This window comes from Mandrillus leucophaeus, unplaced genomic scaffold (assembly GCF_000951045.1).
Source record: "Mandrillus leucophaeus isolate KB7577 unplaced genomic scaffold, Mleu.le_1.0 Scaffold408, whole genome shotgun sequence".
In the NCBI taxonomy this organism is placed as follows: domain Eukaryota; kingdom Metazoa; phylum Chordata; class Mammalia; order Primates; family Cercopithecidae; genus Mandrillus; species Mandrillus leucophaeus.
In genome coordinates this window covers 304,074-315,176 of record NW_012104343.1, presented here as the reverse complement: position 1 = coordinate 315,176, position 11,103 = coordinate 304,074, and the positions used below count along the sequence as shown (strand labels likewise).

Genomic DNA, 11,103 nt, shown 5'->3' with positions numbered 1-11,103 from the left:
GGAGGAGGGAAGGGAGGAAGGGAGGGAGGGAGGGAGGAAGGAAGGAATATAGAGAAGAAAATATTGGTGACCTTGAGTTTGGCAGATTTAACACAACAAAAAAAGCACAAATCATAGGAGAAAAAATAGTCCATCAAAATTAAAACCTCTGCCCTTCGAAAGACACTGTATCTAGGGCAAACCACAGACTGGGAGAAAATATTTCCGAAGCTTTGAAAAACGACTTGTACCTACAGTTTTTTTTTTTAATTCTTACAACTTGAAAATAAGACAATTCACTAATAAAATAGGCAAAAGGCCCAGGCGCGGTGGCTCACGCCTGTAACCCCAGCACTTTGGGAGGCCTAGCCAGACGGATCATCTGAGATAAGGAGTTTGAGACCAGCATGGCCAAAATGGCAAAACCTCATCTCTACTAAAAATACAAAAATTAGCTGAGTGTGGTGGCAGGCGCCTCTAATCCCAGCTACTCAGGAGGCTGAGGCAGAAGAATTCCTTGAACCTAGGAGGTGGAGGTTTCAGTGAGCCAAGATTGCACCACTGCACTCCAACCTGGGTGACAGAGCAAGATTCCATCTCAAAAAAGAAAAAAATAAAAAATAAAATAGGCAAAAGATTTAAAGGGACTCTGGAACCAAAGAAGACACAGATGGCAGACAGGCACTTGAAAAGATGCCCAACATTAGTCATCAGAAAAATGTAAATTAAAAACCATAGTAAGATACCACTACTTATCCATTAAAATAGCTAAAATTAAAAAGGCTAACCATACTGAGTATTGGTGAAGATATGGAGCAACTGGAACTCTCATATACATATTTGTGAGAATGTAAAATAATCAAGTTGAAACTACTTTGGAAAGCTGTTTGGAATTTTTTTTAAGTGATACATATACCTAGCATGTACCTAACCATTCTACTACTAGGAATTTACTTAAAAGGAATGAAAATCTTAGGTCCTTCATATGAAAGCATAGCACATACAATTATGTAAAAGAGAGAGGAAGAGTGAGAGAGAGAGAGAGAGAAAGTCCTATGTCCTCATGAAGATTTATACATGAATGTTCATAATAGATTCATTTCTAATAGCTGACAAATGGACACAACCCAAATATTTATCAATAGGTAAATGGATAAATTGTGGCATATTCACAACTGAATACTCAGCAATAAGAAGGTATGCATATAACAAAATACATTAATTGCAAGATAATTATGCTGAGTGAAAGAAGCCAGGAAAAAAAATACACATTTATATAAAATTCTAGAAAATGCAAACTAGGCCTCGCAAAGTGGCTCACGCCTGTAATCCCACCACTTTGGGAGGCCGAGGTGGGGGGCGGATCACGTGAGGTCGGGAGTTTGAGATTTCCTTATATTTGTTTTCTCCCAGTCTATGGTTTGCTCTGTAGTTACAGTGTCTTTCGAAGGACACACGTTTTAATTTTGATGGACTATTTTTTTCTCCTATGATTTGTGCGTTTTTTGTTGTGTTAAACAATGTTAAAAAAATAATGAATTTAGCCAGGCATGGTGGTACCTGCTTGTAATCCCAGATACTCAGGAGGCTAAGGTGGTATCACCTAAGCCCAGGAATTCCAGACCAGCCTGAGCAACATAGCGAGACACCATCTCAAATAATAAAATAAAATAAATGAACTTGTTAACTATTAATAAAATCTAAGGGAATAAAAACATATAAGGTATTAGAACCATAGCCTTTTGAAAACCACCCCATTGCATCTGCCATCCAATGAAGATACTAGAAGCAATTCTAAGCTTAAAAAAAAAAGTAGAGACATAGGCAGTCCTCATACTACAAAGAATATCAAATAATTTAATCCAACCTCCTCATTTTATAGCAGAGAATGTCGAGCCTAGAGAGGTTAAGTCAAATGCTGAAGGTCTCATTAAAGTACAGCCCAGACTATAACTAAACCTGTACAATTTTAATTTAAGAGGTATTTTAGGATTAGTTACCATTCCATTATCATACTGATAAATTTTCAATTCAACCATATTTAAAAACTGAGCATTTACTAGGCATTGTAGCAATATATGGCAACTCTTACCCTCAAGGAGCTTTCAGTATAAATTTGTAAGACTTAGCATATATTCCAGGTATAAACATTTTCTTTTTCATAAATTCTGCCTTTGTAGCTCAAACTAATGGTGTGTCTGTGATCCAATAAAACTTTGTTTCCCAAAATAGGCAGTGAGCCAAAGCAGGCCCTTGAGTTGTAGTTTGCTCCCTGCTTTACACAAATCCCACATGACCCACCCCTGCTGAAAACTCTTCAAGAACCCTTTTCTCTACTACATTTTAGATAAACCCCAAACTCCCCCAAAGCCCAAAAGCCCTTGCACCATCTCCCTTAGGATCCCTTGCCTTCTCTCCGTCTGTTCCTAGAGAAGGTCAAACTTTTCTCCCCTGAGAACAGTTGGACAAGAAGCTCCCTGTGCCTGGCATGCTTTTCACCCTCTCATCCTTCTCATCTCCTAGGTTTACCCTAACTCATCACCCCTTCAGAGCAGCTTCTCTCCTCTCTCCTCCCCTCTCATGCTCTGCTTGCTTCATCCACTTTGATCTTCCTGGTCTATCAGAATTTGCAATTACTTGCCTTCTTACAAGTTTGCTTCTCCCCAACTAGAAGATCAACTCCAGGAGAGCAGGGATCTTGTCCTCAGTCCCTAGCAGAGTGTCTGAGAGATTAAAGGTGTTGTACATTCAACAAATATTTACTGAGGACCTACTATGTGGCAGACACCAATCTGGGTGCTTGGGATGTATGAGAGAATAGACAGACAAAGATCTTTGCGCTGCAGGGCTTACTACAGTCAGGGCAGACAGAGCCAAAAACAATAAATTAAAAAATATATATATATGGTATTTTAGAAGGAACTGAGTGTTGTGATGTATAGGGAAACTCTCTAACCATGTTTTTCCTCTGCTCACACAACAATAATCATCAACACAGAAAAATTCCGTGATCATGTGTGTGGAATTTTCTCCCCCACACACCAAACAGTGGACACCAGCTGGGTGCCCTGTAATTCAGTTCAGACACTGTCTATCTGGAGATGGTATCAGATCCCACATCGCACATGTTGAGGGCTCAGTCCCAAGACTGCCCACCGCCACCCTAGTCCTCACCCACTAAACTTGTTGCAAGTCTGGGCCTCCAGAACTTCTGACGGACAGGCTCTTTGAGTTTGATTAATGTCAAGGCATAAATTTTTTTAAAATAAAACCTACAATGTTAATGGAACAAGAATCAAAGCATGCTCCCAATGGTTTAAATGGTTAAAAAAAAAAAAGTTTTTTTTTTTTTTAATGCATTCTCAATTTACACAGAGTTTGTTTGACTTGGTTATTTTTGTAATTATACATGTAATGAAAAAAAATCAATCTCATATAACCGGTTTTTCCAAATAAACATTTAAAAAATGAAAGAATGCAGACGGGCAGCCTGTGAGCTATCTGCCCACAGATACTATTTGGCCCACACAGTGTTTTTAAAAATCTTAATTTGTTGTTAACCTTTAAAATAGGATAGGCATTGTAGCTCATGCCTATACCCCCAACACTTTGGAAGGCAGAAGACAGAAAGACTGCTTGAAGCCAGGAGTTCAAGATCAGCCTGGGAATCATAGCAAGACCCCATCTCTACAAGAATTTTTTTTTTTTTAATTAGCCAGGCATGGTGGTGCATGCTTGTAGACTTAGCTACTTGGGAGGCTGAGGCAGGAGGATCACTTAAGCCAAGAAGTTTGAGGCTGCGTTTAAGTGTGCACTATGATCACACCCTGCACTCCAGTCTGGGAGAGAGAGAGAGACCTTGTCTCTCAAATAAAGAAAGAAATAAATAAAAACCATTAAAAATGGGTAGACCTAGGCAGGGCACAGTGGCTCATGCCTGTAATCCCAGCACTGAGGGAGGCTGAGGCAAGGAGGACTGCTTGACACCAGGAGTTTGAGACCAGCCTGGGCAACACTGAGATCCTGTCTCTACAAAATATTTAAAAAAAAAAAAAAAATTAGCTGGACATGGTGGCTCACACCTGTAATCCCAGCACTCTGGGCGGCTGAGGATGGATCACGAGGTCAGGAGTTCGAGATCAGCCTGACCAACATGGTGAAACCCCATCTCCACTAAAAATACAAAAAAAAAATTAGCTGGGCATGGTGGAACGCGCCTGTAATCCCAGCTACTCAAGGAGGCTGAGGCAGGAGAATCACTTGAACCCAGGAGGCAGAGGTTGCAGTGAGCCGAGATCACTCCACTGCACTCCAGCCTGGGAAACAAAGTGAGACTCCGTCTCAAAAAATAATAATAATAAAAATTAGCTGGGCATGGTGGCACATACCTGTAGTCCTAGCCACTTGGAAGGCTGAGGCAGAAGGATTGTTTGATCCCAGGAGTTAAAAGTTGAATTGAGTTATGATCACACCACTATACTCCCACCTGCGTGACAGAGTGAGACCCTGCCTAAATATATATATATACACACACACACACACACACACACACATATAAAGGTCCATATATATACATGGGTAGACCTTACATTAAAATCTGGGCATTAAGGCCGGGCACAGTGGCTCACTCCTGTAATCCCAGCACTTTGGGAGGCCAAGATGGGCGGATCACCTGAGGTCAGGAGTTCGAGATAAGCCTGGCCAATATGGTGAAACCCCGTCTCTACTAAAAATACAAAAATTAGCCAGACATGGTGGTGCACGCCTGTAATCCCAGCTACTTAGGGAGGCTGAGGAAGGAGAATCGCTAGAACGTGGGAAGCAGAGGCCGCAGTGAGCCAAGATTGCACCACTGCACTCCAGCCTGGGTGACAGAGTGAGACTCCATCTCAAAAAAAAAAAAAGAAAATCTGGGCATCAGGCTGGGTATGGTGGCTAATGCCTACAATCCCAACACTTTGGGAGGCCCAAGGCAGGATTAGCTGAGGGCAAGAGTTCGAGACCACTCTGGGAAACATAGGGAGACCCCCATCTCTAGAAAAAATAAAACATTAGCTGAGCATGGTGGCGTACCTGTGGTCTCAACTACTTGGGAGGATAAGGCAGGAGGATCACTTACACCTGGGAGGTCAAGGCTGCAGTGAGTTGTGATCACACCATAGCACTCCAGCATGGGCAACAGAGTGAGTGGCAATAGAGTGAGGGGGGCAGGGCAGAAAATCTGGGCATCTAGATTTTATTGAAATACCAGAAGATCTGACACAACTAGACATATATCCTTCATAGCAAAAACTGAGTGCCTACTATTTGCCAGTCACTCATTAGGCTCTTGGGAAATTTAAACAAATAAGAAATAGTTATAAAAAAAAAAACACAAATAAGAAATAGTTACTGTTTTCAAGAACTTCACATTTTATTATTAGAAGCAAGCGTATAAATAAATCATTGCAATATGTTATGATCTTACTATGTGCTAGGTACTATGTGATAGGTCATACAATAAAAATGGCAACAGGATAAAATAGAGTCACAAGGAAAAGGGTGATGATCAATTCTGTTAATAGTAAAGTAGGTGTCCAGGTGCAGTGGCTCATGCCTGTAATCCCAACACTTTGGGAGGCTGAGGTGGGAGGATCACTTGAGCCCAGGAGTTCGAGAACAGCCAGGGCAAAGGAGTAAGGCACTCTATCTATTAAAATAAAGAAAATAGTAAAGAAGACTTTGGGAAGGCTTCATAAAAGTAGGCAGCACTCAAGCTATGTTTTTAACAGTAAGTTTTTGCCAAGTGAATAAGGCAGAGAGAAGGACATTTCAGGCAGAGGCAGCAGCAGCATGTTCAAGATTATAGGGTCACACACAGTAGGCACAGACATAAGATAAGGCATCAGGTAGTTTGGAAAGAAACAATATTCCTTGAGAAGCCAACTGAAGCCAGATCATGAAGAACTCTTGTTTTCCACGCCAAGGAATATGGGTTTTAACCTATACATCAATGTTGTTCCCACAGTGCCCCTAAGAAGACTGCTCATGGTTCAACCCAGGTGAGACAAGGAAAAAAAAAGAATATGCCAGAGGAACTACCACCACCCACCGTCCAATTACTGATTCAACCAGAGGAGCTCTACTTTTGTCTACTTTACATAGTAAAGTTCTATTTTAAAATCTCTTTGGGCACAAAAATTCTACTGTTATAAACAAAATTTTTTATTAAAAAAAAAGCTTAAACAGGAGCCATTAAAAGATTTTTAGCAAGAAATTAAATGTTAAGATTAGCATTTTGGAAACATCTTTCTCTTAACAGCGCCAAGGATGGAATACAGAAGTATGAGACCCAAAGGACATGAAAATACTTAGTGTTTAGTTGCAACAACTGATGCAATAAACAATTAATAAAATCTGGTAATGAAAGATATTCAAATCTTACTGACATCCACTTTATTCCAAGCAACTTGCTATGTCCTAGGTTCAGGATAAAGAGGATAAGTTCAATAGTTATTTCAATATAATCGTGACTGATTAAAATAGGAAGGTAAAGAAGAAAAAGGAATTAATCTTGGTAGATGACTTGAATAATTCAACACATGGATAGCTGTGGTTAAAACTTGGAATACACTTCACCTTGAATAAGCTAAGCATAAACCAGGTTAAAAAAAAAAGATATGTTTTAAGGCGGTATAATCTAGAAAAAACAAAGGGCTACAGTTGTGATTATACTTCATGAGCAAGTGTCTCAGAGGATTTGCTAGAGGTATACACAAAATCAGAACCATCCTTGAAAGCCATTTTAAACAGTAAAAGACTTTAACTATTAATATATTAAAGTGAATCTCAAAGGTTTCTACCTGAAGTTAAAGCCTGGCACCTTTCCCTTGGCAATTCTGTTTGAGATCCAGATTGCAAAAGGAAAGCATGGAATCAATGCAGACAAGAATGTAAAACAATATTTAGGTCACTAGGCCTATACAATTGCTAGTTAGCATACATCCAACAAGTTTATCAATTGTCCATTACTCTTATGTAAGTGTGTAATAAGTTGCACAATTCTACTTGTGGCATTTAATTAACAATTCATCACAAGACTTTTGGAAGTTCAAAGTATTTATGTGGATAAAGTTCCCAAGAATTAGAAGTATTCAGTGATATGAGTTTCTAGGTTTTTCACTGAGTCCTAAATTGAAAGAAATTCAGCACCATTTCCAAGAACTTGGTTTTATAATGTAACTGCTATCCCTGATAATGAAATTTTTAAAAGGAGAGGAGAGGGTAGAAGAGAATGGGGTAAAACCCTTAAACTCTTCAAAAATGAATCCTGGCAGAGCATGCTGGTGCATACCTGTAATCCCGGCACTTTGGGAGGCCTAGGTGGGAGGACTGCTTGAGCCCAGGAGTTCTGAGACCAGCCTGGGCAACATAGTGAGACTTCATTTCTATAAAAACTTAAAAACACAGCCAGGCATGGGGTGCGTGCCAATAGTCTCAGCTACTCTGGTGGCTGAGGCAGGAGGATCACTGGGGCCCCGGAGTTTGAGGTTACAATGCACAGTGACTGCACTACTGCACCCTAGCCTGGGCAACAGAGCAACACCTTATCCCCCCCCACCACTCCAATCGCTTCAAAAAAAAAAAAAAAAAAAAAAAAAAGAATCCCATTTGTACTGCTGTTTGTGAGACTTATTTCAATCTCTTTGATAAAGATTATAACTAACATTAAATACACAAAATAAATTCTTAAATCCCTCAATGATGAATGAGAGAATTATTCAAAACAGCCCCTTTATCAAAAGAACCTTGTACCTCACTAATTACATTAGACTAAGAAGCCTTACCCATTCATTTAAAAGTAGATCAAATGCTAACTACTATTTCCAAATAGCTGGCAGGAAGTTACAAAACTGTCTTGCAACATCAGGAAGAGATGGTTATAACTTTAAGTATGTTGCCAAACCTTATCTGTTAGAAAACACATTGACTACAGGGTAAGACTCTGTCTCAAAAAAAAAGAAAGAAGACACTCAGAGAGGAATTACATGAGCCTCTAGCTACATAGTAAAGAAAATGAAATAGATACCTGACTAAAACAGTAAGAAAATATTCTCAAAGTATCTTTATGCCAGGCATATTAAGTGCTTGCATTTATAGAATGGAAAAAAAAAAAGGATGGGGAATAGAAGTATTACCTGAGGGCAGGAAATTCAGAAAAAGGTCCCTATTCCTGGTGAAAGCAAGCAGTCAGTTGCCAGGGTTTCTTAGACTCCTCTGGTACTCATTTGGGTGATTATGCAATTCACAGCACACCAATCTCCACCACAGCCAGCAGGGAACGCTGCAGGGAATGGGTACACAGGGGACACAGAAGGGAGCAAGTTTAAGGGAAGGAAGAGGAAAGGAATGATGATAAAAAAAAAATTTAGCTGTGGTGCACTTTGGAAAAAAAATACAGTTGCATTTCACACTGGATTAACTAAAGGCACACTGCCTAAATTCTAAGATGAATTAACCATTTAGGATTTTCTTCATTTTCTCTCACTGTTATTACTACTCCCCAATTACATTCATATTATCTTTTTAATTTTATATTAAACTGTCAATTAACAAAAATGAGATACTAAGTCGCAGAAGTTATACAAAGGCTGAACTGTATAATTTACATTATATGAAATGAATTAAGACAAGCAATCTACAAAGCAAGCAATCTACACATACAGATTATCAAATTGGTTTAAGTACCAAAAGCCCCACTTTTAATTGTAATTCTCATTTCACTGAGAATACTGAGGCATAAAGCTACCCATAAAAAACAATCCACAAACCAAAGAGATATCCAGCAATAGGCCATATCTATATACTCAAAAATAAATTGGAAAATTATAGTATTCGTGGGGGGAAAAAAGCTTTTAATCTAAATTTTCTGGATAAGAGTCAACTAGTTAAACCTGCCAAAAATGTGTTCAGGGCAACCAATTTATGTTCTATGTATTCTATGGAGGCCAAAGTAGTACAAATTTATTTCTCCGGTCGGTTAAAAATGTTTTGGAACAACTACTATGTACTGCAGTCCTGTGGCAGATGCTAAAGATACAATGGTGAACAAGACAAGCAAAGTCCCTGGCTTCTAAAACATTATCAGGGCGATTCTGCCCTTCAAGAGATGACTATCCACATAATTAACAAAGCATTTGTTTTAATAAAACAAACAGGATATGCTTTAAGACCTAAAGGAGTTTTAAAATGGAGAAGGCCAATGATTAGCCTCATTAAAGCTGCCCATGGAGAACGTACTACTAAAATAAAGCTGAGGGATGAAGGCCTATTATGAAGAGATGCAGACAATTTGGTTGCAGGAATAAGACAACAAAAGATGGGTAGAAAAAAAGGAGAAAATTGTAATATTGGAAAATAAAATTGCAGCCAAATTTGGAGGACCTAAAAAATTACCCTTAACTTCTCTGGATATTTGCCTTAAATATTTCCTTTGTATACATGCCCTAGTTCAGGAAAACAGATTTAATAACTATTTTATTACTCTCAAGCTGTCATTTATGCCCTTTTTCTTTTTTTTTTTTTTTCTTGAGACAGAGTCTAACTCTGTTGCGCAGGCTGGAGTGCAGTGTGGCATGATCTCAGTTCACTGAGGCCTCCACTGTTCAACTGACTCTCCTGCCTCAGCCTCCTGAGTATCTGGGATTACAGGCATGCGCCACCACACCCAGCTAATTGTTTTGTGTTTTTAGCAGAGACGGGGTTTCACCATGTTGGCCAGGCTGGTCTTGAACTCCTGACCTCAAGTGATGCGCCCGCCTCGGCCTCCCAAAGTGCTAGGATTACAGGTGTGAACCACTGCACCTGGCCTTATTTCACTTCTTTACAAGCTTTTCTGACATTCAGACCACCTCTGTTTCACTGTGTCTCTTTCTGTTAAGGTTGCATAGCGTTTTGCTTGTGACTCTCATAAGACTCATTATCTATTCTGAATTCTATTTATTCAGCCATCTACAAGACTGTTTCCAGAAGACATTCCTATATCTTAATTTTATTTGTATATTTTACAGAACCTTCCTTAAGTACTGGTAGAAATGAATAATCTACCAACAGGAATAATCAAAAAATAAGATAAATCTTACATTTTATGGATGCCCCTCTTTATAGTGCATTTTAGTTATATATAAAGTTGCAGCACAGCAAAAGTAACAAGTTGGGCTGGGCACAGTGGCTCACGCCTGTAATCCCAGCACTTTGGGAGGCCAAGGCAGGTGGATCACTTGAGGTCAGGAGTTCGAGACCAGCCTAGCCAACATGGTGAAACCGTCTCTACTAAAAACAAACAAAAATTAGCTGGGCACGGTGGCAGGCACCTGTAATCCCAGCTACCTGGGAGGCTGAGGCAGGAGAATCACTTGAACCCAGGAGGTGGAGGCTGCAGTGAGCTGAGATCGTGCCATTGCACTCCAGCCTGGGCGACAAGAAAGAAACTCCATCTTAAAAAAATACATACGTACATATATATATAGTTTTTGCCAAACCTTAAAATCACTGAATTTTCTGGTATCGTGAAGTTTATTCCCAAATACTCATCCCTAACAACAAAAGTACACACAAAAGATTTACAAATAGTGGCTCATGCCTGTAATCCCAGCACTTTGGGAGGCCAAAGTGGGTGGATTGTTTGAGCTCAAGAGTTTGAGACTAGCCTGGGCAACATGGCAAAATTACATCTCTATCAAAAGTATAATAATTCACTAGGCATGGTGGTGCCCACCTGTGGTCCCCACTACTCAAGAGGCTGAAGTGGGAGGATTGCTAGAGCGTGGGAAGTCGAGGCTGCAGTGAGCTATAATCATGCCACTGCACTCCAGTCTGGGTGACAGAGCAAGACCCTGTCTCAAAAAATACATAAATAAATAAATAAATAATTTAAACTTTTAAAAAATGTATTTTTTAAATTTATTAAAAATTTTTTTTAAAGATTTAGAAATAGACAACAGTAAAGGAAAACAACATTTGATGCCATACTGGCAGTGGTAAAAAGAAGCCAGACCTCTTTCTTAGTAGTATTTCTGGGTAGAAAAAGAGTAAATACGGCCGGGCACGGTGGCTCAAGCCTGTAATCCCAGCACTTTGGGAGGC

At 39.5% G+C, this 11,103-nt stretch overlaps 1 protein-coding gene across 1 annotated transcript in view; it reads right to left on the bottom strand.

Moving 5' to 3' along the window:
• The window catches only part of UHRF1BP1L (UHRF1 binding protein 1-like), a 96,790-nt gene extending 88,480 nt beyond the window's left edge, over positions 1-8,310 (bottom strand). Inside the window, exon 1 of the mRNA XM_011992221.1 lies at positions 8,157-8,310. The gene's annotated coding sequence lies outside the window, so the exon portion shown is untranslated. The remainder of the gene's footprint in view (positions 1-8,156) is intronic.
• Between the last annotated feature and the right edge of the window lie 2,793 nt (positions 8,311-11,103).